This window comes from Odocoileus virginianus, chromosome 9 (assembly GCF_023699985.2).
Source record: "Odocoileus virginianus isolate 20LAN1187 ecotype Illinois chromosome 9, Ovbor_1.2, whole genome shotgun sequence".
In the NCBI taxonomy this organism is placed as follows: Eukaryota; Metazoa; Chordata; class Mammalia; order Artiodactyla; family Cervidae; genus Odocoileus; species Odocoileus virginianus.
The window spans coordinates 51,491,336-51,515,553 of NC_069682.1; the positions used below are offsets into that span (position 1 = coordinate 51,491,336).

The window sequence follows — 24,218 nt, forward strand, 5'->3', positions numbered from 1 at the left end:
CCCGATCAGATGCTTCAACAACCAACTCTACCTTCGAGATTCATTAACCAAGGCGACTTACTGAGCCTGCCCCAGAATGTATTATTCACAGGAGAAGAGCCGCGTTGATAAATATGGAAACCTTGCCTATTCTGCAGGGTGTGAGTGCTTTTACATAAACTCCCACTAGGATTAGCAATCTTTTCAGAAATCAAACGACACACATAAAGCTACTTAAAGTCTGGCTTTTCTTCTCCATCAGGCAGTGTAAGGGAATCTCTAAATGAGGAACTAAGATCCATTACAGGCCAGTGGAATCAGGCATCATCTTGTATAATTTTCCGACACATGAGATTAATTCCAAAGACACCTGGAGCTCGATGTGTAAATTCGCCCACTGGGCTCAGCCTGGCAGGACGAAGAGCTATGCATTCGATTGCAACCTGGGTACAAAACAGTGACAGTCTCAGAGCTCTAAGTGGGGCCTGAGCTGGTGACAAACAAATAAACAAATGGCATTAGATGTCCAAGGGTGCCTGGTCGTTGGGCCAGGGCCAGGGCAATTTTCTGGAGGATGCAAAATGAGTGTATGTTAGGCTGATGATCGAATTTACATTTTTTAAAGTGAACTTAAGTGTTGGGCAATTATCTGGATAATTAATTTTCAAATGGCTTCTGCCTAAATCATCTAAGTGCCCATTAGTTAGGGAGAGGCTAGAGGAGGAGGTCAGGTCTTGCGACAAGCAGCAGTGGAAGACCTGGTCACTTGGGGGGCCAATCTCTCCTGAGGATGGACCCTTGGGAGAGCAGACTAGCCTGGAGGCTAGAGGTGGTGGTGGGGGGAGGGCTTGGGCGAGAGCTCCTGTCATGGGCTCAGGCCAGATCCTTCCCAGGAATTGTCCTTGTGATAGGACCGTTGGCCAGGAGACACATGTATGTCCCTCTGATCCTCCAGTGATACAGTCATGTTTCAGAGGTTAGGGGCTGGTACAAACCACACTCCATTGCAGGGAAAATTGACTTACTTGAGCACCAGGGGTGTTTGGGGACAGGCCCAATGCTCCATCCTTTGCCTGGGATGACAGGGTTGGGGGTGGGTCTCTGCTCTGGGTTCAGGCCTGTGTGTGTGCATTCTTGGGTCTTGTTTAGGCTCCCTGGGAAACACCAGTTCCCCATCCCCACTGGTCTAGAGTTTAAAGCTTGGGGTCTCACAAGGCCCCAGTCCTGATTGGGAGAAGTGTGACCCCATGGAAGCTTGGGGTCTTACAAAGGCCCAGTCCTGGGGAGGGTGGTGATCCCATGAATGGAGTTCATACAGAGACAGTCCTGACTCACAGACTCAGGTTCAACATTAACAAACACAGCCACAGAGGACTACTTTGGAAATGTCCAAGATTCCACTAAGATACTCTCAGTCATAATGGCATCATCGTCAACACTGTAGAAATTAACACACCCTGGTTTCCCAGTCTAAATAGGTGTGTGGGTCAGTCAATGACCAGCCCTACTACAAACTGCTCACCCCTCAAAACAAAGCCTAAACTGTTCCTGTCCTTTAATGACAGGGACACGGAAATAAAGCATATTCTGAACTGATTAGAGAAATTACTTCATAAACTACTATGGAGTACCACAGAATCTATGCAGCTCTTAAAAACAGATGTCAAAAACTATGTGCAACATGGGAAATAGCCACAGTCGATAGATAAGTTGGGGCAAACCAAAATGGTGTGGAATAATTTCACTTTTGTAGGTTTAATGAAAAAGCCTAGAAAGGATATCTGTAGATCATTGGTGATTTTACATCTTAATTCTTATCCATTTTTATTAAAATTTTCTACCATTGATATGTACTATTATTAAAATAAGTTTTAGAAAGCAATAAAAGTTTTTGTAATCCTTCCTTTTCCTCTTATTAGGAGACTGTGAAAAGTGATCATTTAAGAAAGATGGACTTTAGGTTCAATTAAGAAGTCTTTGCCAGGTCACATGAGATCGAGCCTGGGACTCAGAAGGCAGGATGGAGGATCCTTATTAGCAGAGGGACCTGAGGGACAGGCAGTGTAAAGAGTAGCTGCTCAGAGAGCTGGGAGAAAACTGAGAGCTGAAGGGGAAGTAAATGAATGGCTTTAATTTCTGCCTTCCTTGGGTTTGGTGGCAGCCTGCCCGGCCATCCGTATTGACCTTTGCTGCCAGGTCCCTCCCCCAGGGGAGATGAGTGTGCCAGACTGCAGGCCTCTGAGGACAGCCTTGGCTGAGGTTAAAACTCCGGTGCCCCTCACGGCAACAAAGATTAAGCCTGGATGTCCCCCAGCCCCCGTGCAGCCCACCACTGTGGGCAGATGCAATCCTGATCCCACTGGATTCCCGGAAGGCCGTGTGTGAAGTGACAGAAGTTAATGAGAACCCAGATTTTTAAAAATGGTGGAGCAAACCATTGCATATTCACGACCCAGCAGACCTTTCACATGACCTGCTGCATAATCAAGTTACCGCGGCTGTCTCCCAATGAAAATTTAAATATTTCAGGACTTTTTGATTTCATTTTGTTTTTTTTGTGTGTGTGCTGTTGTTGTTATTATTATTGCTATTTCTCCATCACTAAACTCAAAGATTGACCTAAAAAAAAAGAAGACAATAGCCTTTTCAGAGTATCAAAAAAAAAAAAAAAAAACCTCGGATGTGTGTGGAGTGCCTATTTGTATATTCATTAAGCAGAGCTGCACATACACACAGGGAAAGTTCACCATAACGAGGTTCAGCACAATCATGGTCTCTGAGGCTCGGCTATCTGAGTCAGTTCCTCCCAGCAGCATGGTGATAACGCAGGACTGACTATCCCTCCAGCTCCTATAGCAGCTCAGAGCCGCCTTTGTCCTTTTAAAGCACCCATTATCTTCCCAGAGAACACAATAGGTGTTTATTGTATGGAACCCCCAACACAAATGGAAATAAAAAACACATTCTGGAGGAGATTAGAGGAGCCTGCGATGTGATGTATGATTAACCGTGTTCTGTCGGGGTGTGAGCAGCAAACAACGATGAACAACCCACATTTCTAGCATTTCTTTTTTTCCTCCATTAATTTCTACATTCGGCTCATAAAACATTCAAATAATGCCTTTCTGGTCTAGGAGAGTGCAGGTTTGTTTAATAAAAAATCTCTCAAGGAAACTGTGAAAGCACCTTCTTCAGAGTCAGCAGAAGGTGAAACAAGCCCCTCAGTGATGGCAACCCTGGACACAGGGAGGGGTCAGGTGCCAGGCTTCTCAGGGATGGGCACTGGACCACCCACTTTTCAGACCCTTCAGGTCCATTTCTAAATTGGTTACACGGGGAAGTCAGTGTCAAGTGAAGGGAAGAGGTATGAACATAGCAATGAGGACAGAAGCTGGGGAATGCAGGGGATTTCAGACAAAGGAGTTAACTCCCTGGTGACAAGGAAACAAGGGAAGTAGAAAAATGAGGGAAGTGGAGCATCGGGGGGGAAAAAGAGTGATGGAAAGGAAAAAGAACAAGTGAAGAAAGCAGATCAGAGAATGAAACGGGGAACATTAAAGACACCAAATGATGAAGGGCAGATAAGAAAAAGGCACGTGGGGAAAGACGTGACAACAAAATAAGTGAAACTCTAAGTCAGAAAACATGACTGAAACTGAAAGACCAAAGAAAAACAGGAGCCATATGTGTAGGAGGTATAGGAGGCAGAAAGATTCATGAACAGCACCAAAGAATTCATGCAAATCAAGCACAAGTGCTTTGTGTTTGAGAACACAAGTACTTTGGTGGGAAAAAATAAGCAAGTAAATCCAAAAGGATAACTAATTTACAAAGAAAAAGCAAATGGTCAATAAATTAGTGGCAATACAGCTTCAGTACGGAGGAGGCAGTGGCACCCCACTCCAGTCCTCTTGCCTGGAAAATCCCATGGACGGAGGAGCCTGGTAGGCTGCAGTCCATGGGGTCGCTAAGAGTCGCACAGGACTGAACGACTTTACTTTCACTTTTCACTTTCATGCACTGGAGAAGGAAAGGCAACCCACTTCAGTATTCTTGCCTGGAGAATCCTGGGGACAGAGGAGCCTAGTGGGCTGCCGTCTATGGGGTCGCACAGAGTTGGACACGACTGAAGTGACTTAGCAGCAGCATCTTCAGTAATGATGGCACATAAAAATGTAAACAAACTTTTGTCTTCCTTCACAGGTCTTCTGTTAGTGAACCAGCAGAAATGGGTCTATCTGTGGCCCCGACATGCTGGGATTCCTACAATTAGTGAATGTTCACACTTGCTGGGCTTTCTGAGGGCACCTCAGTGACAGGTGTGACAATCCTTAGACATATTCTGAATCTTTAGCCCCGTGACTCAACCTCAGGGAAATGATCAGAAACTCATGAAAAACATGGATAGGATTGTTATTCTCCCTAATAAAAGGTGGAAACAAGCTAACTTTCTAGAATAAGGTGAATCATTTAAACAGTAATAATCCACATGACGGAATATTTATGGAGCTGTGAATGTTTGATGACCTGGAATGTTGTGAGATGAGCTGAACAAAAATGTTTGTTTGAAAGGGTAACTCCTGATTTGGTTTAAAATTGTTTTAAACTATGGGTGTGATTAAAGTGTAAAGTGTTTTCATTGGAAAACTAACTTTCATAGTGTGTGCTCAGTAGTGTCCAATTCTTTGTGACCCCATGGACTGTGGCCTGCCAAGCTCCTCTGTCCCTGGGATTCTCCAGGCGAGAATACTGGAGTGGGTTGCCATTTCCTGCTCCAGGGTATCTTCCCAACCCAGGGACTGAACACATGTCTCTTGTGTCTCTTGCATTGGCAGACAATTCTTTACTGTGAGCACTGCTTGGGCGATCTCGACTTTCATAGGCAAAATAATTAGTCAAATATTTACTTGCATAGCATTAAATCTTGCTCCCCGATGTCTTTTTAAACATATAATTGAAACAAGGTAAATTTATGAAAGTAGTTTTCAGAAAAATAGCAGTTGGCTATTAGGTCTAAGAACTCGTTAATAATTAATCCTCTTGGCCCATGGTGCCTGGTCTGTGGCAATCTTTCTCTTCCCTAATTCAATTATGAGAGTCTGTGTTTCTAGGTAATCTCAGTAAAACTCATCCTTCCAAACATCACCCACACTTCCTGATCTATTTGGGTGCGCAGAAGATCACAAGTTTCTACATTCTGTAAGTCAATATCTGATTAATTGTTTTGCTTATGAAAATTACTACTTTCCCAGTTTAAAAAAACCTTTACACTGTAATCATATTTAAGTGTGGAATATGAACCATATCATTTTCCTAAAAAAGTCTGAGAGTTTTTCATCTTTCATTTTTAGCATCTTTCATTTCTTTCTCTCTCTTTTTATAGTCCAGTACCCAGTGACAAACTTTATTAAATATATTTGCATTTTATTGTCTCTCTTTTATTTAGACATATGGATTCCACTGTTTTTATTTTTATCTCTAAAAAAATTATTGAGGAATAATTGACAAATATAGCTGTACATATTTAAAGTGTTAATGGACTTCCCTGGTGGATCAGATGGTAAAGAATTTGCTTGCAGTGTAGGAGACCTGGGTTCGAACCCTGGGTTGGGAAGATCCCACTCCAGTATCCACTCCAGTATTCTTGCCTGGAGAATTCCATGGACAGAGGAGACTGGCAGGCTCTTTTTGCGAAGAGTCAGACACAACTGAGCAATGAACACTTTCACTTTTCAAAGTGTTATAGTCTTTTTTCAACTGGTCCTAGGACTAAGCAATTGTAAATAAGCTGCCCAAGATCCCCTGGTCTCAATGTCTGTCTGTCTGATACATTGTAATGAATCTCCAGGTGCCAGAGGGAATGAGATGCAGGGATAAGGATTCTTCTGGAAGAGAAAGATGCCGAGGATTTTCCCAGACCCCGTCCATTAGAGACAAGGGGTAGGGCTAGCCACCCGCCCCCACATCAAATCCCTAAGGTATGAGTCAAGCCAGGAGTCACTGCCTTGAGCACCAGACTCAAGGAATATGTACATAATCCACGGGGAATGCCCTACATTTTGCAGCAGTTTACTTTTGCAATGTGTCTCCCCCCCCGCTGCCGCCGCCATTTAAAAAATTTAGAACAAGCTAAATATAACACGAACCAGGTGGATTTGAAGATGGTGAGAAAACCACATCTTTGGAGCTAAAATTGACATCGTCATGGTCCCTGAGCCTAGTGCTGACACTTGTAGGAGGCAGGTGAAAGAGGGATGGGGAGGAAAAGATGGAAGGAGGTGGGGACACAACAGTTCTCTCTCAGAATCCAGCCCTTTTGTCATTAGCACTTCTGTCTTCCAGTAGGTAGGCATGTACGGATGTGAGAGTTGAACCATAAAGAATGTTGAGCATCAGAGAACTGATGGTTTTTAATTACGGTGCTAGAGAATACTCTTGAGTATCCCTTGGACTGCAGAGATCAAACCATCAATCCTGAACATTCATTGGAAGGACTGATGCTGATCCAATACTTTGGCTACCTGATACAAAGGGTCAACTCATTGGAAAAGACTCTGTAGTTGGGAAAGATTGAAGGCAGGAAGAGAAGAGGACAGCAGAGGATGAGATGGTTGGATGGCATCACCGACTCAATGCACATGAATTTGAATGAACTCTGGGATATAGTGAAGAACAGGGAAGCCTGGTGTGCTACAGTCCCTGGGGTCTCAAAGAGATGGACATGACTTAGTGACTGAGCTAGGGCTCCCCTGGTGGCTCAGAGGGTAAAGCGTCTGCCTGCAAGGCGGAAGACCTTGGTTCGATCCCTCGGTTGGGAAGATCCCCTGGAGAAGGAAATGGCAACCCACTCCAGTACTCTTGCCTGGAGAATCCTGTGGACGGAGGAGTCTGGTAGGCTACAGGCCACAGGGTCACAAAGAGTCGGACATGACTGAGTGATTTCATTTTTCACTTTAGTGACTGAACAACAACTGCCTTTCAGGGACCCTTGTCAGGTTCAGTCCTGGTAGGGGCACTCCTGCTACCCACCAGGAAGGGGCTGGTCCCAGGGTAACCAGGTAGAGTCAGTCTGGGCTTGGCCAGCCAGACTCTTCCTCCAGAGATGGAGTCTTGAATATTAATTGGTGTGAGGCTCCAGACAGGCCGGGCCAACCCCTGCTGCTTCCACAGCCCCTGATGGCCTGCATACTCTGTTTGCTAGAGATGCCAGAGTCACTTGTAATTCCTACAGTGAGGAGCAGGAAGGAGTGGAGGGAAAGAAAAGAATGGGATGAAGCATTCTGGGCACCAAGAGGGGTGTGAAGAGTGCTTCCTTAACATATAAGCACCACACTCAACGCCCAGTCCTGCAAACCTGGCCCATAACAAAAGGGGACAAGTTGTAGCCTTCAGATACGTTCATGTTAATAACTTAGGCAGCAGTCCTGTCTCAAAATTAGTATCTGCTCCAGAGGCTCCCAGCTTCTCTTTTAAAAATAATGGCAGTTAATAGGGAAGGGCTGTCATGCACCCCGACTCCAGGTACCGTTGGTGTGACAGCTCTGTGATCGGGAGAAGAAAGGTATGCAGAGACAAAAGGAATAATTACCATGAGCCACCAGCACCAGCCCTGGATTTAAATGTTTAAATGTTTTAATTTAAAAGAACAATGGTGCCTTGAAGTGTCTTCACAACTGGTACTGACAACCTGCCATTTATTAATCAGTGTTAAATAACACGGCTCCGGGTTTGACACCAAACATCAGATGATGTGTGATGATCCCGAAAATAGCAACCGTGTCCTAAAGCTGATTTCCAAATGACTCTGGCACAACAAGGAATGTTTACTGCACCGATTAGAGGGTGTCAGTCACTCTTGTGGCAATCACAGTCCAGGGGAGTGAGACTTAAGTGAGCGGAGCCTTTGAGTAAATCCAGGTGCTTTGCACAGGTAGTGAAGTGGATGGTCCTTGCCCCACCCCACCCCATGTCCTCCCCTGTCTTTTGTCCATGGAAAAACTTTAGCCAAAGAATAAGTTTAATCAGAGAAGTGAGAAAATGCAGAAACAAAGGAAAACAGTCAAAGGAACCCAAGTAATAATAATTCAGTCATTAAGCACAGTCAAGGACCTTTAGTTCCTCCTCCAGGGCTATGGATAATATTCTGAACTGTCTCCCATGAGATGTCTCACAGGTACCAAACACCAGGTGGAAGAAGTTAACTACACGATGACTGAACTGCAGCCATGACATGAAGCTGCCACAATTCTGAGAACTGGGAACAAACTGCAACTGAAGATTAACTGTACCGAAAGCAACCAAGATGACACTTTTCGGACCGTTGATGACCAATTTCAAGATGACTGTCGGGGCTGACTATGCAGTTTCTTCATGGAGCACCCTCCCTTTGTCTATAAAAGCTCTTATCCCCTGATTGTCAGTGGGAGGAGTCAGCCTTTGGACAGATATCTGCCCCGCCCCACCCCCCCAAACCCTACCCTGGATGCCAGCATCCTAAATAAAGCAAACTTTCCTTTCCACCAACCTGGTCTCTTTAATCGTTTTTGAGCAGTGAGCAGCCAGACTCCACTTCTGGTAACAGTAGGGCTTGGGGCATTCCAACCATGGCTCACAGGACAAAGTCCATTTAAAAAAGGCATATTACTAAGACAGCAGTTCTCCATCAGGGGCTGTTTGGTCTCCAGGAGACAGCAAGCAATGTCTGGAGACATTTTTGATTGTCATTCTGGGGAGGGGGAGGTGGTGCTGCATCATCTGGTGGGTGGGAGCGGGGTCTACTGCTGAACACTCTCCAGGGCACAGGATGCCACCGCCCGCCCCCGCCCCACAGAGAATGATCCAGCCCTCAATGTCAACAGCATCCAGGCTGAGGAACCCCACAGGGCTGAAACCCAGAAAATGCATTGTCACAAGCGTGTGTTTCTTCTAATCAGCAAGAAGATGGTTAAAAATCTTTGCTACTTATTTTCGATAAGGGACTACATTTTCACAATCCCACGGCCGCCCTGACCCCCTTACTTCTCTCTGGAATTCACTGACAGTGGCTGAGGCTCTGATGAATGCAGGTTAATGTCCAGCATTTTGTATCTCAGTCTCCGGAATGCAAACTCCCGATCCAGAGGCACGCCACTTAAACGCAGGTGCATGTACGCCCCCAGAGGGAGAAAGCCCTGAAACGCCCCAGTGGACCCATCAGAAATGCCACTTTTACTTAAAATGGTGGTTAGTTCTGCAGTAATTTTATTGGAGTTTTCAAAATCTGTTATTACCTTCAGAACAAACATTTTCTCAGCAGGATGATAAGCATAAAGGATACAGAGAGCTTTCATCGATCTGACAAGGATGATGTTTGTTTAACAGTATGTTCTGAAGGTACGGCATTGGGAGGGTCTCATGTCGGGCCACGTCTGATCCAAGTCAGTGACACAAAGTTCTCCACCCAGTGCCAGCCAGCTCTCCCTGCTAGTGGTCTTTGCAAAAAGTGCACTAACATGGCTTTAAAGGCATCTTGAATAAATCCTCGTTTACTTGCTCAATTTAGCAAAGACTGATAAAATCCATCCTGCTAATTAGTAGCAGTGAAACAGTAATAACTGTGTCTGGAAGCCAGGCTATGCTTGCTCCTAGGTGGTCCCCTGTGGGGGTTGGAGGTGAGCTCTGGGTCGTCGCTCATAAGGACACCCAGACACACAGGACAATCTCTGAACAGGGCTTGTGTTTCCTAATAACACATTTTTCTAGTTGACGGGGTTGGGGTGGGGGGCAGGAAACCTGGGTCAATACACGGCGAAACAATTTTTTTTGACTCTTCTTTTATGAACCAAATGGTGACAAAATGGCAGTGGGAAGAGGGAGGTTTTCTCTTTTTTGGTCCTTACAGTTTATGCTGCTGACCGGCCATGGGGCCTTGCCCACTTCTGGTCAGCTCGTCATGTGGTCCTGGCCCCACTCTCAGCCCTGGGGTGTGAGGATCTGCCCACTGGGGCTGTGATGGGTGGTCCTCAAGGATGGCAGACTCATTTGGAAACAAGGGACTGGTGAGGAAGCCCCTTCTGTCTCCTGTTCCCGGTAAAATCCCCGATTCTAGACTGAGCCCCATCTCTGTCCACCTTGCCTGAGGACACACACTTCAGCTCACGCGAAGGCCTGGACCACACCAGGGTTTCTGCTCTGTCGCAGTATTTCAAGTCACCAAGCCCAGGCCTGCACACTCCAAGGAGGCGCTCCCTACTTTTGAGAAGTGCAAAGAACCATATCTTTTCACACCAAGACTGAAGCTAGAGAAAGAAAAGTCTTTGCAGTTCTATGTGACTGCAACAGAAACTTTTGTCTCATACTCAGTTCTGTGCCGATGGCTTCACATCCTTCACAGGTGCCTGCAGGTGCGCTCACCTGGCTCTTCTCCAAAAATACATCCTTGCAGGGGCAGTTCATTGTCTTCTGATATAGGATCACACCTCTCACACTCCCTACCCGTGTCAGCAAAGCACATGGCAACCTGGGACGCCTGGTTCCCTGAGGTGCTCTCTTAATCCTTTAAGGTCTCAACAGTTCTCTGGATGAACATGTTCTATCATTGGCAGAGAGCTGATCGTTGCCTCTTCAGTGATTTTCTGGTAGAACTTCACCTTTTCATTTGTCAATAATTGTGAGTGTAATTCCTGAAGTTTCCAAAAACACTCTCATCATCTTCATGAAATGCAGCATTTTTGCATTATTTTGTACTGTCATTTTGTGATCAACTTACATTGCAATTATGGTTTATTATAGGCCACTTGCAACGCTGGGCAATCAGTTAAGACTGACCTGAGGAGAAGGTGCATCAGGCAGTGACCAGCAGAGGAATTCAGCACACAAGTGCTCTGTACAAGGAGGACCTTCTCTGCCCCCAAAAGCCTTGTAACGGGGGTGGGGGATGGCGGGAAATAGTGTTGGGGTGTGAGGGCCCACTCCCTGGGGCTGTGATGGGTGGTCCCCAAGGATGGAACCACTCATCCTCCCTTCTCTGTACTTGCCAGCTGCTCTCCCTCCTAGCTGTTGTTTTTGTTCAGTCACTAAGTCTGTCTGACTCTTTGCGACCCCATAGACTGCAGCACGCCAAGTTCCTCTGTCCTTCACTATCTTCCGGAGCTTGCTCAAACTCATGTCCATTGAGTTGGTGATGCCATCTAACCATCTCATCCTCTGTCACCCCCTTCTCCTCCTGCCTTCAATCTTTCCCAGCATCAGGGTCTTTCCCTGGACAGGGATGCTAAGCTCCTCCTTCTGAACCAGGACTGGCCACTGACTGCTCTGACCAACAGAATGCAGAGCAAGGGGTGCCCGGTTCAGGAGTCAACTTCCATCTAGGCCTCTGGTGAGGCTGTCTTTTGGGGACACAAACAACCACTATGAACCTAGTCTCCAAGCTGTGAGAAACCTGAAGCTCCAACCCACAGCCCCAACCAATCTCCCAGGTGATGACCATGCATGCACCATCTTTGATGTCTGGACTCACAGCCTGGGGAGACCCCAGCCACAACCACCATCTGACTGCAGGTGCCAGGGAGCCCCTATGGTGAGCCGTCCAGCCAAGCCTGTCCACAGATGGGCATCCCACCACAGTCCCACAGGACAAGGAGGATGCTGTGTCTCAGGACCTCTGCATCTGTAGAGGTTTGTTTGTAGGAACAGACAACCAAAACGCACACATCAACACTTCTGGATGCTCGCTCTTAATAGACAGGCCTGCATTTTCAATAACATGACTTCAAGCACCAAGATTGTTTTGACCATTTTGACAAAAAGTCAAACTATTTTCCAGTTAAGAGACAAGTCTTTTAAAAGTTAAAAATATATTCAGTCAGAACAGTCAACACAGAAGACAAATGCTATGCTAAGAGGAAAAAAAATAAAATAAGTATTCAAACACTTCACCCGACATGTTTCCGCTGTGTGTATAATAATGGAATTTTGTTTTCTTGGTGTTTTTAAGTGAGTTACGTGTTTTGTTTTGTTTTTTTTAACCAATTTGTACTATTTGTTTGGGGCATTGGAAATGGACTGGACTCCTGCTCTTAGGTCACTGCAGATATTGTTGATTTAATAAGACGCAGCATCTATATTTTGCTGAGGATCTGTTTTAGGACAGGGCTGGGTTTATCCTCTAGGTGAGTTGCTTCTACATCTTACAAAAACAGGGTTGCAAAGTTTCGCCAAAAGCTTTTTTGAAGCACAGAACATTCTCCCTGATACATAATGCTTTCATGTCAGCTTCCCCACCTTATTCACTTAAAGTTCTGACACTCAAATTTTGCATAAGCTGAGATGTTAAGATACCCACAGTTAACGACTATGGCCAACCAATTATATCCATGTGTCATTTTACACTTTTACAAACCCCTGATAAAAAAGAAAATCTTGAAGAAAATACTTCACACAGAAAATATTTCTTTTATAGCAAAATGTGTCCAATTGATTTATGAGGTCTTTGGTAGGAGAACAAAACACATGCTATAAAACTGGGATGTAAAGAAAGCTTTCCTGGCTTTTCAGAAGAATAAGGCTCACAAGATGGGGGGGGGATGGGTTTCATATTTTCTAACATGAATTCTTCACAGAGGCTGCATTTTCCTACTGGTGGGGATGTTTATCTTCATGAAAGAATAAACTGAAGAAACAGTAAATCTTCTCAAGTGCTGGGCCTTTCATGTAAGCCATAATTGGTAAAACGTGATCCACAAATTAGGGAAATATATGGAAATTTTGTCTGGTTTGGAGCATTTAAAAAAATCTTTATTTATTTTATTATTTACTTGGCTGTGTTCAGGCTTAGTTCCATCATGCAGGATCTTTTGTTGGGCCTAAAGACTCAGTAGTTGCAGTGCATGGGCTTAGCTGTTTCAAGGAATGTGGGATGTTAGTTCCCTGACCAGGGATCAAACCTGAATCCCCTGTGCATTGCAAGGCAGACTCTCAACCACTGGACAGCCTGGGAAGTCCCTAGTCTGGGACATTGAATCAGAGCTGTTGAAGAGATTGGCTCAGATATTGATAACCCACTGGTGTGGCCCAGTAGTCTGCACTGTTGTGGGGAAGAAATGCTGCTGGAATCCAGATGTCCACCTGTGCCTGTCTCCTTGCCCTGAGGCAAAGCTGAGTAGCCGTGATGCACATCAGGAGCACAAAGCAGAAGGCATGAACTGTCCAGCCTTAACGAAGGATGTTTTCTGGGGCTTCCCATGTGGCTCAGTGGTAAAGAATCCTCCTGCCAATGCAGGAGATGCAGGAGACATGGTTTTCAGTCCCTGGGTTGAGAAGATCCCCTGGAGGAGGAAATGGCAACCCACTCCAGTATTCTTGCCTGGAAAATCCCATGGAGAGAGGAGCCCGGCAGGCTACAGCCCATGGGGCCGCAAAGAGCTGGACATGGCCGAGTGACTAAGCATGAGCGCGCACTTGGCTAACTGAGAGCAGCCAGTCCCTTTGGAATTCCGAGTGTGACTTTAGTTTTCTAAGGGGACGGCACAGACCCAGTGGAATTTCCCATCGGTCTTGGGGGAGTGTCTGCACAATGGGAGGGTCCACAGTGGAGTCATCACTATAGGAACCCCAGCGACTTAATCCCCCTTAGATGGAGCGCAGCGGACCCGAGTTTCACAATTGAAACCACCAGGCAGTGACACGGGAGCAGAAGAAAAACCCTCTCATTTTTTTGTTACCTGAACACACGAAGATCCATTTTTAAAAGTCAGCCTGGCCGGTGGGCTCTCTCTCCCCGCAGCGTGGCCCGTGTTGCTGAAACTCTGATTACAACTGCACTCAGGATGAAAGGAGTGGCCCCGAAACCTCACTTAGCAATCAGTGCCTGGGTGGCAGCTCGCTCTGCCGAGGAGGAGGAGGCGTCTCTGCTGGTCACAGCAATTTTGCTGTGTCACAGGAAGAAGCTGGCGGAGCTGCTATTACGGCAGCTAAATGCTATCATTTTAAGCACCATTCCAAAGAAAATAAGGATCTTGCCAGGGGAAAATAGTAACATACCAAAAAGGGGGGAAAAAACGACATCAAGGTAAATAAACAGATTCCTCTCACGGGCCTAGGATGTCTTCTCTGGATGAGAAACAGTTAAAAAGAGCAAGAGACAGAAGTGATGGTGGGGTGCTCATAGGGTGGTGGGGGCCTGCACTCCAATCTTCAAAGATGCGTTTTGGTGGACAGTTTTTCTCCTGTCTGCTCCCAAGGCTGCCACTGGCTCTGCTCCTATCACTTAGACTGATTGCCTCCTTTCAGTGTTAATATTTGGGGAGCGCCCCTGTGTTCTAGGCACTGTGCGGGGTGCTAAGATACAGCAGAGAGGAGAAACAGGCAAGGCCCTGCCTGTCCCGAGCCTGCTGAGGGCGGCAGACAAGAATGGAACAAACACACTGTTGTGTAGTAAGAACTGGGCCTTTGTCCCTGGTCCCTGGCAGGGAGCTTCTAAAGCCCTTGGGATTTCCTGAGTGATGGAGTGTCTTTGTTAGACTGATGAGCTGACTCACTGTGGGCCCTAGCTTAGGATGGGGGCTGGTCACCAGAAGGACAAACCGCGGGCCCGGAGAGCTGGGAGTTTGAGTGGGCCTGACCTCTGGGGCGGGTAGTCACAAGGCCAGTGATGCAACCAACCACACCAGTCATGAGCCCCAATAGGATTGCTGACACAGAAGCTCACTGGTTGGTGAACACACTGGTGTGTGGGGAGGGGGGTGCCCTGATCTGAGGGGGCGGGGCTGGACGGGACCAGCCTCCGAGACCTAACCCCACACACACTCTTCACAGTAAAGCTGTAACCCCAGGCACTGCCTGCCTGAGCTCTGCGAGTCTTTCTACTGAATACTGAATCTGGGATGGGGACATGGGGAGTGTGTAATTATATACTAATTGGCCGGAAATACAGGCAGCCTGGAGACGCCTCAGGACTTGGGGCTGGCATCAGAAGAAGAGAAATCTGCCCTCGACCTGTGGGGTCTGAGATAACTCTGGTGGGCAGTGTCAGGATGGAATTGCAGGACCCCTGGCTGGTGTGGGCTGGGCTGAGCTGAAACGCGGTTCACGCTGACCTGTGCGACAGTGCTGGTGACAGGGCTGCAGAGAGGGGACAGGGTGAGTCAGACCTGAGACTAGGGGGCCTGACCCAGAAGGAGAGGTCGGGGCAGCTTCCCTGAGGACCTGAGGGGTGAGCAGAGCCAAGCAGGCCAAGAAAGGGCAGAAGGAAGAGCTTGTGCACAGGCTCTGGGGCAGGACGGAGAGGAGACGGTGTGGCCCAAAGGTCAGGGAGGAGGTGACCCCGAAGATCATGGAGGAGGTGACCCCGAAGATCAGGGAGGAGGTGACCCCGAAGATCATGGAGGAGGTGACCCCGAAGATCAGGGAGGAGGTGACCCCGAAGATCATGGAGGAGGTGACCCCGAAGATCAGGGAGGAGGTGACCCCGAAGATCATGGAGGAGGTGACCCCGAAGATCAGGGAGGAGGTGACCCCGAAGATCATGGAGGAGGTGACCCTGAAGATCGGAGAGGTGGTGACTCCCAAGGTCAGGGAGGGGGTGGCCCTGAAGGTCAGGGAGGAGGTGACCCCAGAAGTCAGGGAGTCCCATACTAGCACCACAGGCCCAGAAGCACTCTTCCCCACACCCAGATGGGTGCACTGGGTCCTCTTCCCTCCACGGTGAGAACCTACAGCCTTTGGCAGGTCCTTGTGACTAATGGGAAGGCATCAACCTCTGGCCCCATGCACCCTGTGACCTCTCGCTATGGCAGCTGTTGAAGGCTCTGAGCTTGTCCTTGGGCACAAGCCTCCGGAACAAAGTGGCAAACTCACCCAAAGGATGGGCTCAGCAGTCAGGCCCTGCAGGGGTGGGGGGTGGGCAAGAGCCATGAGGTGACCAGGACGTGTGACCAGGACAGTGAGGTGACCTGTCTGGGGACAGACAGTGAGCAAAGTCAGGGAGGCCACGGCAGAGCCCAGCTGTGTCCTGTGGGCTGAGCCGGGCTGTTAGGTCCCACCTCACATTTGGAGTAAGAGCTGCCTGGGCCTCCTGGAGAGGAGAGGGCTCGCGTGGACAGGGCAGGGCCTGTGTCAGCTCAGGCCTGTCCTGGCATCTTGCTTGCTCCCTCCTCCTGGGCCCTTGGTCTAATGTCCCCTTCCCACTCGTGTCTCTGAAGCCTCACGTTCGGTCCTTCATCCCTTCAGTCTTCTGTGCGCCAGGTAGGGGCATGAGATGAGGCTGGACTGGGTATCCCTGGAGGGTGAGGGCCCCAGCAGAGCCCTCCTAGGGACCCCAGTCCTGGGTAAGAACCTCAAGAGTGAAAGCCTGGGGGCTATGCTCAGGGCGGGAGACACGCTAGGTCTCACAGTTGCAGGTTCGAAATCTTCCTCTGCCTCTGATGGCCAGACCTGGTTGCTAGAAATGGGCTCATAGAGAAATCCACACCTGGGTATCTTGATGGTTCACACAGACCACGCAGACGCAGATGCTGTGGTTTCTTCAAAAACCAATCCCATGAATCCTATGGCCCCATGGTTTCAGAATAAAAACCATGTCTGCCTATACAATTTGGCTCGAGTGAACAGTCAGTCAATCCAGCTTCGTGCGTGTGGGCAGCAGTGGGGGCAAAGGCTGCACTGAGGAAAAGAGAAGGAAGCTAACTCACATTTTATCTATGTTGTGTCATGAGACGGGGGCGGGGGTCCAAAAAGCCAAGGATCAAATTACCTGAAACCCTAACAAGACAAGCATCAGAAAGAAGGTGTGGAAGGAGCAGGAAAAGGAAACTGGGGCCAAAATGAGGGGCAGCCACGGAGGAAGGAGCCCCCAGGATCATGCAGGCCGTCTGGATGCTGCTGTGGGCCCGGCGCTACCTTCGTGCCGTCACACTCACAAGATGTGTGTCCTGAGGGTGAGGAGGTGGGGCTGGGCCTGGAAATTAAGCATCCCATGAAGCGCATAAGAGTTCATCAAGTCCCCTAACATGCTTAACGCAAGTACCTGCTCCAGGACAGGTGCCACGGAGGCGATTTCCACCGCCATATCTCACCCTGAGCGCTCTGTACAGCTGGCCTCCTCTTCCCCCAGGAGAGTGGATTAGGTGGGGAGGAGCCCAGCGTCTCTAATGCAACCTGATCTAGTCTCACTGCACACGCGTAACGTGCCATCTATCTCATAAATGCATCGCAATGTTCCACAAATCACCCACGTTTATCCCTTGAGACGTCTTTAACTCGGGGCTTAGAGTTACAAATGAATTCTCCCATGGATCTATTATTCTCTCAAATGCAGAGAGAGAGCCCGGGCTCATTCAGCGCTTTTCAGAGCTGAGCTGAATCGGGTCGTGCATAATCTGATGGGAACCTTCAGAACCAGCATGGAACCATGGTCAGTATGAACTGCAAGCCAGCTCTTGACTGGGCAGGTATCCAGGGGTCAAGTGTGAGTTCCATGAGTTACTGGCTGATGAGACATCTGACACTTGTAGGGACAAGTGACCGAAGAAGAGTTATGTAGCAACCACCCTGGGACAAAGCTATGGTTTTTCCAGTAATCATGTATGGATAAGAAAGTTGGACTATAAACAAGGCTGAGCACTGAAGAACTGATGTTTTCAAATTGTAGTGCTGGAGAAGACTCTTGAGTGTCCCTTGGGCTGCACAGAGATCAAACCAATCAATTCTAAAGGAAATCAACTCTGAATATTCATTGGAAGGACTGATGCTGAAGCAAAAGCTCCAATACTTTGGCTACCTCATGTGAAGAGCCAACTCATTAGAAAAGACCTTGATACTGGGAAAGATTGAAGGCAGGAGGAGAAGGGGATGACAGAGGATGAGATGGTTGGATGGCATCACCAACTCAATGGACATGAGTTTGAGCAAACTCTGGCAGACAGTGAAGGAAAGGGGAGCCTGGCATGCTGCAGTCCATGGGGTTTCAAAGAGTGGGATACAACTTAATGACTGAACAACAACAACCCAGGGTCAAGTCCCTGAAGAATGACTGATCGTAGAGAGTACAACCAGACTCCCTGGGAGGAGACTGATGGTCCTGACACAAAAAAGCCATACCACCCAAGAAATACTCACAGAAACACACAGTTGGTGGGTCTCTACATGAGCTGAATTTAGATGGAAATATCCCCTGGAGTAGAAATGGCAACCCACTCCAGCAGTCTTGCCTGGAAAATCCCAGGGACAGAGGAGTCTGCTGGGCTACAGTCCATGGAGTTTCCCTCATGAGTCTCCAGGGAAATGAGAATTAAACACCCAGGTCTCCCATGACACATTCGTCAAAAAGGCTATAATTTAAAGGACTGACCATACACCTGCAGGGTGGGACTCTCAGGCTGCCGGCAGGAATATAAAATAGTCCAACCACATTGGGAAACTGTCGGGAAAGTTAAACATAACCCCTACTAGGAGCTGTCCCACTCCTAGGAGCTCACACAGGATGGCTAAAACATACCAGGCTTAGATCCCAGCACTCAGAGCAGCTTTATTCACAATAGCAGAAACTGAGAAACCATGCAGAACACCCACCCCCAGGTGAATGATAAACCAAGTGTGTTTCCATACGTGGGAATACTACTCAGCAGCAGAAAATGACAGATATACAAATAACTCGGACAGATCCCAGAGTCATTAAACAGAGGGAGAGAAGCCAGGCACCAAATTATTCCATTTCTATAAAATTATACAAAATGCCAACTAATCTATAGTGACAGTAAGCTGATTAGTGTCACCAGGGGATGGCAGAGAGGAGGCTGACTGCAGAGTGGCAGAGTGAGCTTTTCAGACGGGATGAAATGCTCTAAATCTTGGTTATGGTGGTGGCTTCACGAACGTGTTCCTCTGTCAAAACGCATCATTGAAATGTACACTTAAAGGATCAGAATTTATTGTATGTAAATTTTATCTCAGTAAACTTAATCTTTTTTTTAGAATAATTTTGGCCAAACAAGGTTTTCTCCTACATTGGAACTTCAGGTTTGTCAAGGAGATCTTCCCCCATTCAGTACTTTCTGACCTGAAATTGTGGGGGAGAGGGGTTTTGCTTGTTTGTTTAAAAGAAAACTGGGCCCTGGTGGCTCAGTGGTAAAGAATGTGCCTGTAATGCAGGAGACCTGGGTTTGATCCTTGAGTTGGGAAAATCCCCTGGAGGAGGAAATGGCTACCCACTCCAGTATTCTTGTCTGGAAAATCCCATGGACAGAGGATTCTGGTGGGCTGCTGTCCATGGGGTCAAAAAGAGTTGGACATGACTGAGCAACTAACACTTTAAAAGAAAACTACTTCAATGAGCCTTTAAAATTGAGGTCTATCCACCCCTGAAGGATGTGCTGTACTTGGCAGGTGATCCCCAGCACGTGTCCAATTTCACTTTTGAATGAGGAAGCGGCATGTTACAGCTAAGCAGAAAGACACAACCAGAACAACCCTCCATCAGTGCTGCTGGTGGCACCTCCCTGAAAGCAGGGATCTCATCTCAGGGTGTTTTGGGCTGTGGACACCTCTTGTTACTGAGCAGACAGAACAGTTTAAAACCCAGTTCCATAGCGAAACTGGGGCCTGGGGGTTGTCGGCACGCAAGAGCTCTCGGGCATCTTTCTCTGTCTCTTGGAAGGTAGGAAATAAAGAATACACTTTTAGCTAAATGAGAGTTGAAGTGTATTGGAGAAGTGTTATGAATTGTATGCAGGCCACCAAATAAAATTCAATTTCAGGTGATGGGAAGGTGAAATGTTTCTGGAGAAGCCGTTTTGCATATCACATCAGGCAGCAGGTACTAAGAAGGGGGGCGGGCCTTGGGACGGATCCGTCAGCGGTTGTTTCCTTCTCTGAGCTCCTCTAATCGCACGGCTGCAGTGTTGATTCAGAACACGGCGGCCCATGAAAAATGTCACCGTCGTGTCGATGGTGCGGATCTGCCAGCAATTGCGGCGAGCAGTCGCTGCACATAAAAGGTGATAAGGCGCTACATCCTGCCATGCTCAGCAGGCTCCCCATTTCCTGCTGCAATTACACATCAAACTGCTTTAGCTTCACAAGCTTCGGCACTATAAATGGCCTGGAGGCAGAAGGCCGCCCGGCACACTGATGAGGGGGCTTCAAAGCGGAGTGCAGACTCACGTTCAGGGCAGGGGCAGCGGAGAGGAAGCTACGGAGAAACCGTATCACTCCCATCTCTGCAGGTACACACCCAGTCCAAGAACCCTTAAGACGTGCCCTAGAAATCACTCTCTCGTTAGCTCTGCTTAGTCCAATTAACAGAGGGTTTACGGGAACATTGTCAAGTATCACGGCAAGAGCCACAGCACGAAGGCGCTGGAGAGCTCTCGATGTCTCGGCCCTGGCATCTCCGGTGTGGTCCAGAACTGAGCAGGGCAGCTCCTCTTGGGAGTTTGGGAGGAATTCGGGATCCCAAGACCTGTCCGGGGCCCGCTGACTCAAGAGTCTCTGGGGCGGACCCATGTTTGATCTCTGGGTCAGGAAGATCCCCTGGAGAAGGGAATGGCAACCCACTCCAGTATTCTTGACTGGAGAATCCCCATAGACAGAGGAGCCTGGTGGGCTACGGTCCATGGGGTCACAAAGAGTTGGATGCCATTGAGCAACTAAACACGGCACAGAAGTCTCTTTTTGTTAGATTCTTTTCCATAAAAGCCATTACAGACTATTCAGTAGAGTTCTTGTGCTCTTCAGTAGGTCCTTGTTGGTTATCTGTTTTATATATTTGTTATTTAGTCGCTAAGTCATGTCCGACTCTTTTTCAACCCCTTGGACTGTAGCCCGCCAGGCTCCTTCTTTGTCCATGGGATTTCCCAGGCAAGAATACTGCAGTGGGTATTCATTTCCCTCTCAAGAAATCTTCTCAACCTAGGGATTCAACTCATGTCTCCTGCACTGCAGGCAGATTCTTTACTGCTGAGCCACTGGGGAAGCCCAATTTTATATATAGTAGTGTATATGTGGAGCATCTTGGTGGCTCAGTGGTAAAGAATCTGTCTGCAATACAGGAGATGCAGGAGATGTGGGTTCAATCGCTGGGTCAGACAGATCCCCTGGAGGAGGTCATGGCAACCCACTCCAGTATTCTTGCCTGGACAATTGCATGGACAGAGGAGCCTGGTGGGCTACAGTCCATGAGGTCACAGAGAGTTGGACATGACGAAAGTGACTGAGCATGCACACACACAGTGTGTATATGTCCATTCCAATCTCCTCATTTATCTGCCCCCCACCCCACTCTTCCCCTGTGGTAACTGTATGTTTGTTTTTTATATCTGTCAGTCTGTTCTGTAAATAAGTTCATTTGTATCTTTCTAAAAAATTAGATCCTACATATGAATGATACCATATGATATTTGTCTTTGTCTGACTTGCATCAGTTAGTATGATCATCTCTAGTTGCAATTCACAGTAGAGCTGGCATTCGCCAAAGAGGAACAGCAGGGGCAAAGGACAGGAGCAGAGAAAGAGAGATTAGCCAGGCCTGTGGAGCAGGGAGCAGAGATGGAAGGGTTGGACTCACACATTTCCTACAGGGTAGGAAGTGTCCAGACTGGAAGCCTAGTGGGTAGAGGGTTCCTCTCTTTCCCAAACATCAGGAGCATCAAGATGGCCGGCTGTTATGGCCTGACTGCTGGACCAAGACTGCCAGGGCTCTGCACATGGGGAGGGGTCAGGCCTCTGGTGGTACCTTCAGAACAGAGGCTTCCTGAGCATGACCTCTGAGGGGCCTCAGGGACAGGGTCATGTCCAGGTGTGTGCCCCCACCCCCACCCCACTGCACACACTCGGAGTCTGTCTCCAGCCCCCCCAGGACTATTTCAGCAGTAAAACAAACAGTGCAAGTCTGGAGAAACCGACTGACATTCTGAGAAGTAAGCAACTAGAGATGCCCCCCAGGTGCACTGTGCTCAACTCAGCATCCTCAGATATCAATATATAAACGTGCTGTGGCTAGAGACGGGCCGGTGTGTGGGGCAGTTGCTGGTAACAGTCAGCTCAGACGAGGATGTGCAGATGGCCTGATGGTCACTCCTGAAGCACTCACTTGCACCCACAATATTTTCAGAGGAAACGGCTGGCGCTTTGGTACATATCGTATACCCCACAGCTGGTTCAGGTAGAAACAGTGACCTCAGCAGGTTTGGTGGTACAGGGAGTGGGGGAAGGAGGGAGGAAAGAAAGAGCTGATGTGGGAAGGAGGGGGGGAGGGAGGGAGGCCTGGACTACACGGCCCCCAAGAGAGGCCTCTCCTTTAGGAGAAGGAGCTGGGCCACAGAATCTGAGTCTCACCCACAGTGCTGTGGTCAGCTCTGCGGGCCTCTACTATTTCTCTACTGAGCAGTAATGCCAGGCTGGGCTGGTCCTGCTGAGTTCAAAATGAGAATTTCCAAATACCTCCTCAATTCTGCCTCACCTTGGGTCCACAGTCATTCCATGCAACATGTGGGCCAGCCCAGAGATGTGCACCCCTGTGTCTGTGCAGATGTTCAATCCTCCCCAAGGGCAGCGAGCTGCGAAACAATAGTCCAGACTTTACCAGCTTAAAAATACTGCCTTAAATTAAAATGCATAAACCCATATCTCCCAAATCAAATTCAGAACTTTGTCTGACATCCATCCATGACAAAAACTCTCCAACAAGTGGGCATAGAGCGATCGTACTTCAGCATAATAAAGACCACATGTGATAAGCCCACAGCTCCCATCATGTTTGATGTTGAGAAGATGAACGTTTTCTCTCTAGGGTCAGGAATAAGACAAAGATGCCCACTCTCACCACTTTCATTCAACATGGTATTGGAAGTCTTAACTAGAGCAAGAAGGCAAGAGAAAGAAATAGAAGGAGTCTGAATTAGAGAGGAAGAAGTAAAACTAAAACAGAGCAGGGCCCTGTTGTCCATTTCTACCCTCCAGGTCCTTTGCCTGCCTTTTCTGTGGAAAACTTTAGTCAAAGAATAAGCTAATAAGAAAAATGAGAAATGTGGAAACAAAGGAAAACAGTCAATGGAGACTAAATAATATTAATGTAGTCATTAAACATAGTCAAGGACCATTAGTAGACATTTTTCCAAAAAAAAGAGATAGAGGTAGCCAACAGGTACATGAGACGATGCTCAGCATCACCAGTCACCAGGGAAATGCAGATCAAAAGACCACAATGAGGTGTCACCTCACACCTGTTAGGATGGCTGCATCAAAAAGATAAGCGTTAACAAGTGTTGGTGAGGGTGTGGAGAAGAGAATTCCTTGTACACTATTGGGGGGATGTAAAATGGTGCAGCCTCTGTGGAAAGCAGTATAGAGTTGTCTCAGAAAGTCAAAAGTAGAACTACCATATGATCCAGCAACTCTAATTCTAGGTATTTATCCAAAGAAAGTGAAAAAAGGCTATTGAAAGGATATCGGCCTCCCATGTCCACTGCAGACTTACTTACAATAGCCAAGACATAGAAGCAACCTAAGTGTCCATTAACAGATGAATGGGTAAAGAAGATAGGGTGTATATACACAATGGAATATTATTCAGCCTTTAAAAGGAAGGAAATTCTGACACATGCCACAATGTGAACAAACCTTGAGGACAATATGCCACGTGAAATAAGTCAGTCCCCAAAAGACAAATACTATATAATTTCACTTATAGGGGGTCCCAAGAGAAGCCAAACTCATAAACAGAAAGCAGACTTCCAGATGAAGAAGCTGACAAGGCTGCTACAGACCGAGGTGCCCAAGAGGAGAGACCCATATGGGGCTTGAGGACAAGTGTCTCCCCCCAGGTTGCTGACATCCAAAATACAGCAAATTATCTTGTCCACCAGCCTGGCCACTTCACTGACTTTTGAGCGGCAAGCAGCCGGCCCTCACTTTCAGTTACACTGTAAGCCAGCCCCAGTCACCCTTGGTTCATGCCCTGCACACAGATTTTCTTGTTAACACTCACTGAAATTCCCTTGTTTTTCTTAGCATTGACTAGACTGCTTCCCTGGTTGGCTCAGTGGTAAAGCACCTGCCTGCCAATGCAAGAGACACAGGTTCGATCCCTGGGTTGGGAAGATCCCCTGGAGTAGGAAATGGCAACCCACTCCAGTATTCTTGTCTGGGAAATCCCATGGACGGAAGAGCCTGGCGGGCTACAGTCCATGGAGTTGCAAAGAGTCAGACATGACTGAGTGACTAAACAACAAAAACAACAGACCAGACTGAAGACACCTGCCTACCAG

The 24,218-nt window shown here is 47.7% G+C and overlaps 1 protein-coding gene across 3 annotated transcripts in view; it reads right to left on the reverse strand.

Annotated features, from left to right (window-relative positions):
- Positions 1–24,218, reverse strand: part of CDH4 (cadherin 4) — a 475,802-nt gene that overhangs the window by 327,271 nt on the left and 124,313 nt on the right. The window contains exon 1 of one of the 3 annotated variants that reach the window (XM_070472447.1): positions 13,680–13,891. The exons of the other annotated variants lie outside the window; for them this stretch is intronic. The gene's annotated coding sequence lies outside the window, so the exon portion shown is untranslated. Of the gene's footprint in view, positions 1–13,679; positions 13,892–24,218 lie in introns of those variants that run through there. 3 annotated transcript variants of the gene reach the window in all.